This window comes from Adiantum capillus-veneris, chromosome 16, assembly GCF_014529385.1.
Source record: "Adiantum capillus-veneris isolate H3 chromosome 16, ASM1452938v2, whole genome shotgun sequence".
Taxonomy (NCBI): Eukaryota; Viridiplantae; Streptophyta; class Polypodiopsida; order Polypodiales; family Pteridaceae; genus Adiantum; species Adiantum capillus-veneris.
In genome coordinates this window covers 111826556-111831743 of record NC_140946.1, presented here as the reverse complement: position 1 = coordinate 111831743, position 5188 = coordinate 111826556, and the positions used below count along the sequence as shown (strand labels likewise).

The window sequence follows — 5188 nt, the reverse complement described above, 5'->3', positions numbered from 1 at the left end:
CCTTGTAATCAATGCAAACATGTTGTGCAACGGACAAGACGTATTTCTTTGCAGCACATTCACAAATTTGGCCAGTTTGATCCATCTATTATAGATCGAATTGTTGCCAAATTACAACTCGTCGGACTTTGACATTCGCCAACAGACGATAATCTTACAACCTAATAGACATGTTTGTAGGCGCTTTGATCAAGCAGCATACATAGGCCACAAGTTGTAGCTTCTGACAACTCGGAGGGTGATTGTGCAGACCACATTCCCAACAAGGTTTTGCGACACTTTCCTCTACTGCCTCGCATCAAACACTTCCTTGAATGTAAGTCCATGGCCGCCCTAGAATCATGAAACGAGGAGAATAGATCTTTGCATGGTGTGCTACAGATTCCTGCAGATTTTGCAGTTTGGAAGCATATAGACAACACATGGCCGGATTTTTCCACGGAAGCTCGAAATTTGCACCTCGGCCTGGCTATAGATGGCGTAAATCCATTTCGTCATAGGTCAACACCTTACATGTATGGCCAGTTGTCATCGCCGTCAACTATGTAACATTCCCCCGTGGTTGACTACCAAGAAGGGGCACCTGTTTCTAAGCTTGATTGTGCCGGGGCGGTATAAAGTGAAGAATATGGATTTGTATCTTTGTCCACAATTGGAAGAGCTATAACAATTGTGGATTGGCATAGAAGTGGTGGATATGAGCCGATACACAAGTTGATGCAATGCTTTAATCATAGGCATTTTAATGTGGACCATGCATGATTATCCTCCCGGACTAACGGAATGCTCAGGTGATATATACTGAAACTCAAACACTATAAACCTTGGTTTTTCTCAAGCTTATCTATTGTCATGTGTATACATGGAGGCCTTGAAACAAGCGGATACAGAGCATGTGTCACATGTGGACCTAGACTTAATGCACATCGGGCGCCCTCAGTGAAGAAGAAAATCTACAAAGGTCATCAATTGCATCTTCCAGAGAATCACGAGTTACACGACAGTTTTTTGGAAAGAGAGCCATCGAGGATGTCTGCTTGAGCATGGTTAGAGAAAAAGGAGATATGTAATGACGGTTTGCCCCAGGGGATGAAGGGACTCTCTCTATGGTATGAGTTACCATATTGGCCCACACTCATGATCAATCACTTGCTCGATCCAATGCATATATTCAAGAATGTGGGTAATCTGATGTGGGACCATCTCATCGGCAAGAAAGATACTTTGGGGGCCAGAATTGACCTTAGAAATGTGGATCTTATGGAGCAATATTGGTCGTAGACAGCACCCAATGGATCGATAAAACTCCCTAAAGCACCATGGATTTTGACAGGAGACCAATAATGCAAAGGAAAAGAGATCATTCGATCCGTGTGGACACCCACATTGGTGTAATGCACTCGCTCCAAACATATTTCACTAAAGAAGGGAAGTTTACTGGTTTGATACTACAAGAGGTACTTCACATTAGCGACACTCGTAGTGCGACGCTTAAAAGTGAAAATTCACGGTATCGCTATGGGCATCGCTATGAGCATTGCTAGTTTACTTGTAACATAGCGATGCCGACAGGGGTAAAAAATAAACCGAGATTGCCCAAAAACTCAGATCTCATATCTGAGTTTTTGACGCTCAAGCAAGCGAAGAGGTAACCCGCGCTCTCCCTCTCTCTCTCTTTCTTCTCCACCCACACACACACACATATACATGAGGAGAGGAAGGAGATCCAGGTATGCTCCTTCCCTCTCCTCTCTCTCATGTTCCCTTCCCCTCTTTCTCTGTGTGTGTGTGTGTGTGTGTGAGAGAGAGAGAGAGAGAGAGAGAGAGAGAGAGATTGAATTATCGTCCATGGAGGTCATATATGACCTATAGGACCAGAACAAAACAGTACAAAGGATTTCGTCTCATACATATCAATTAAGGACTGAGAGTCCATCGAGTGGGGAGAAAAAAGATAAGGTGGGATTAACAAAAGTCTCAGATGAGGTAGGTGAGGAGGAGGGGGCCGGTTTGGGAGTTCGAAACTCTTGGATGATGGCTTTGCCTCCTCGGTAAACTGCCCATTTCCCTGCTGTGCGCGCTTCTCGCATCTTTTGGAGTTCGGTCTTCTTTTGTTTGAGTTGGGTGGGTGTGAGATCTTCGGCAGACCAAATTTTTGTGTCCTTGAGAAGCTTCGATTGCTCAAGGAGCTTGACTCGATCCGCTTTGGTCTTGAAGGTAAGAATTGCATGGTTGGTGCGATGCTCGTGAGCGAGAGTGGTGATTGTTGTTGGATCCCATTGTATCATGGGGGTTGTTGTTCGGATGCGATCGAAAGACTTGTGGAACTTGGGGTCCTCTTTTCCTTGCCAATCGCTCGGGAGTCCGCCAATGCGGACATTGAGAGCAATAGCATCTTGTCGTTGTTGTTCACGTAGCGTAGACGCCACACGAACTTCGACTTCGCGAAAAATGACATCCTATACTTGAGTTTTGACCTTCTCTGTGAGGGTGACTTCCGTCTTCGTATTGAGCTCGATTTCCTTTTGTTCCGTCTTCCCCTTGTTGGATTCCTCCACTGTGGTGAGGCGAGACTCGATGGCTGCGAGTCTTTCCTTCAAAGCGTCATTTTCCTTGCGAAGTCTTTCGACTTCATGTTGAAGCCGGGCCATGCTGTCCACCTTTGGGGGTGTTGCCACGACGCCGGAAGAGGCCCGAGTGGCCATGGTGGGCAGTCTCTCAAGAGAAAAAATCACCTTCAAAGGCTTATAATCAACTTTAATTAAAGGAGCTCTCTCTGTGTAGCAGGTCGAGACTCGGGTGAGCAGAGGCTGAGACTGGCGGGCTTCAACATGGGCAAGGCTGAGACTGAGACTGGCGAGGCTGAGATTGGCCGGGCCTGGGCATGGGCCGAGACTGGCGAGGCTGAGATAGGCTGAGATTGGCTGGGGTGAGCACGGGCTGAAACTGACGAGCTCTACAGAGAGCGAGAATGCACGCGAGCAGAGATGGGCGGGGTTGCTACTAGAGATGGGGAGCAGGGCTCTGTGGCCTCCCCTAGGGCTGCCCCCTCACCCAAGGGAGACCGGAGACACAGTAGGCCGCTCGAGAGAGAGAGAGAGAGAGAGAGAGAGAGAGAGAGAGAGAGAGAGAGAGAGAGAGAGAGAGAGAGAGAGAGAGAGAGAGAGAGAGAGAGAGCATGCATAAACAAAGAACACATACACACACATATTGAGAGAGGAAAAGAGAGAGAGAGAGAGAGAGAGAGAGAGAGAGAGAGAGAGAGAGATAAAACAGAGAGAGAGAGAGGAGAAAACAAAGAGAAAGAGGGAGAGAATAAAAAACCAAAGAGAGAGAGAGAGGGGGGGGCAGAAGACGAAAGAGAGAGGTAAGGGGAGAAAACAAAGAGAGAAAGAGATTAGGTTAAAATTTTAATTAGATTAAGTTAGATTACCTTTAGATTTATGTTTATGTAGAGTTTAAGATTAGGTAGATTTAGATTTACGTTAGATTATATTTAGGTTTATTTCGGTTAGATTAGATTAGATTTAGGTTTATTTTGAGTTAGATTTAGGTTTATTTACGTTAGATTATATTAGATTTAGGTTTATTTTGAGTTTAAGATTAAATAAGATCTAGATTTATGTTCGATGGACTAGCTTTTTTTAGATTAAGGTTAGATTTTAGTGCATGTCAATGAAGGTGCGCTTTGCCCAAAATAAACCTTAATGCCCAAAATAAACCTTAAAGATTGGCTTAATGCTGGCAGTTAGAGAAATAGTTGGGATTAAGGATATCATGCAATGCATACTATGCCCCATGTTGCATGGTCATGCGTGAACTAGTACTAATTGTGACTTACCTCTAACATCATTAGCTTCTATGAGGGAGGCACCGCATACCTAGCTAGGTGCAATTACGCCCGGTGATCCCCTACCACCAATCGTACCAAGCTAGGTATGGAGTGCCTCTCGAGCAAAAGCTCATGATGTTATCCATTGTATGAAAAAAACTTGCTCATATGAAAAACACTGAAAAAGACTCCGTTTTCCTACATGAGAAAATTTGCTGCGCTCACAGCCTCGACGGTCCATGCAGATCAGCAATTCCACCTGCATGTTCAACTGCTGCTGCCATACAATAAGCCGTCATGATCAGCCAATGGAAGAGAAAATTGAGCCTACACAGAAATTAGTGATGCAAGATGACAATTCCAAACGGTCATGCATACACACACACACACACTACACAGCCCGTCAAATCTAGAGTAAGAATTAAGTGCTTTGAGCAGGCATCAGCTACATTGCAAGAATGGTGTACCTGCATGCTACAGACAAAGATCTACTGTGAAAAGATGTTAACATGCTGTGAAATGCTACAGCTAGAGAAGAGACAAAGGGGTTTTGTCCACTACATGCACTATCATGTAGACGTTTAGGGTTTAGGGGTTTTTAAATTCTAACATAATGGATTCTCTGTATGTTTTGACAATGGTCGATGACAGGACGTGACCCCACACCGTACGAGCGCAAGTACGCAGGCAAGAAGGGCTTAAACGTCCTGATGGACATTTTGAGTTCTCACGGTGGCATGGTTAGTATTAGGGTTTACTCTTTTTGATTTGTTGTATTGTTTTATAAATTATATGTTTATACTTACGAGAGAAAGTTGTCTTATTGTTTTTTTTTTTGCAAAATCTGACAGATACGCCGCTTGGACGTGATGAGACATCTGATTAGACGACGTCAGTGTAGCCGTAGCTAGATAGCATTAGTTTCCTTTTTTCATAGCATATGTATCATGAGATAATGTTTATACGTCTTTTTGTAACTATTGGAAAACCATGTATATTTTTTCAATAATGAAAATGGTGTTGTAACTATGACATCTGCAAAGTTTAACAATCAAGTGATTTTGCCTATGATGTGTACAATTGTCATTGATTTACTTTCATCAATTCACTTTTGTCAGTTTTGTATCTTTATTCTGCAAACAATACTATGAATGATGGGAGTTAATGGTTATATTGTCTTGTGGGTGACTACTTTGGGTCTATATCTAAGCTTGCACTTTCTTTCAAAGGTGAATCTGGGCTTATCTTGGATTCATTTAGGTTTACTCAATTATTGAAACATTCAAGATGGTTGATAGGTGGCAGGCAATGCCCCTGCCACCAAAAAACGTCGGCTGGGCTAAACCCTGCCGCTCA

The 5188-nt window shown here is 43.7% G+C and overlaps 1 pseudogene; it reads left to right on the top strand.

The window, feature by feature from the left end:
• The first annotated feature begins 2760 nt into the window (after positions 1-2760).
• Positions 2761-3079, top strand: LOC147439657 (uncharacterized; annotated as a pseudogene).
• The last annotated feature ends 2109 nt before the right edge of the window (positions 3080-5188 follow it).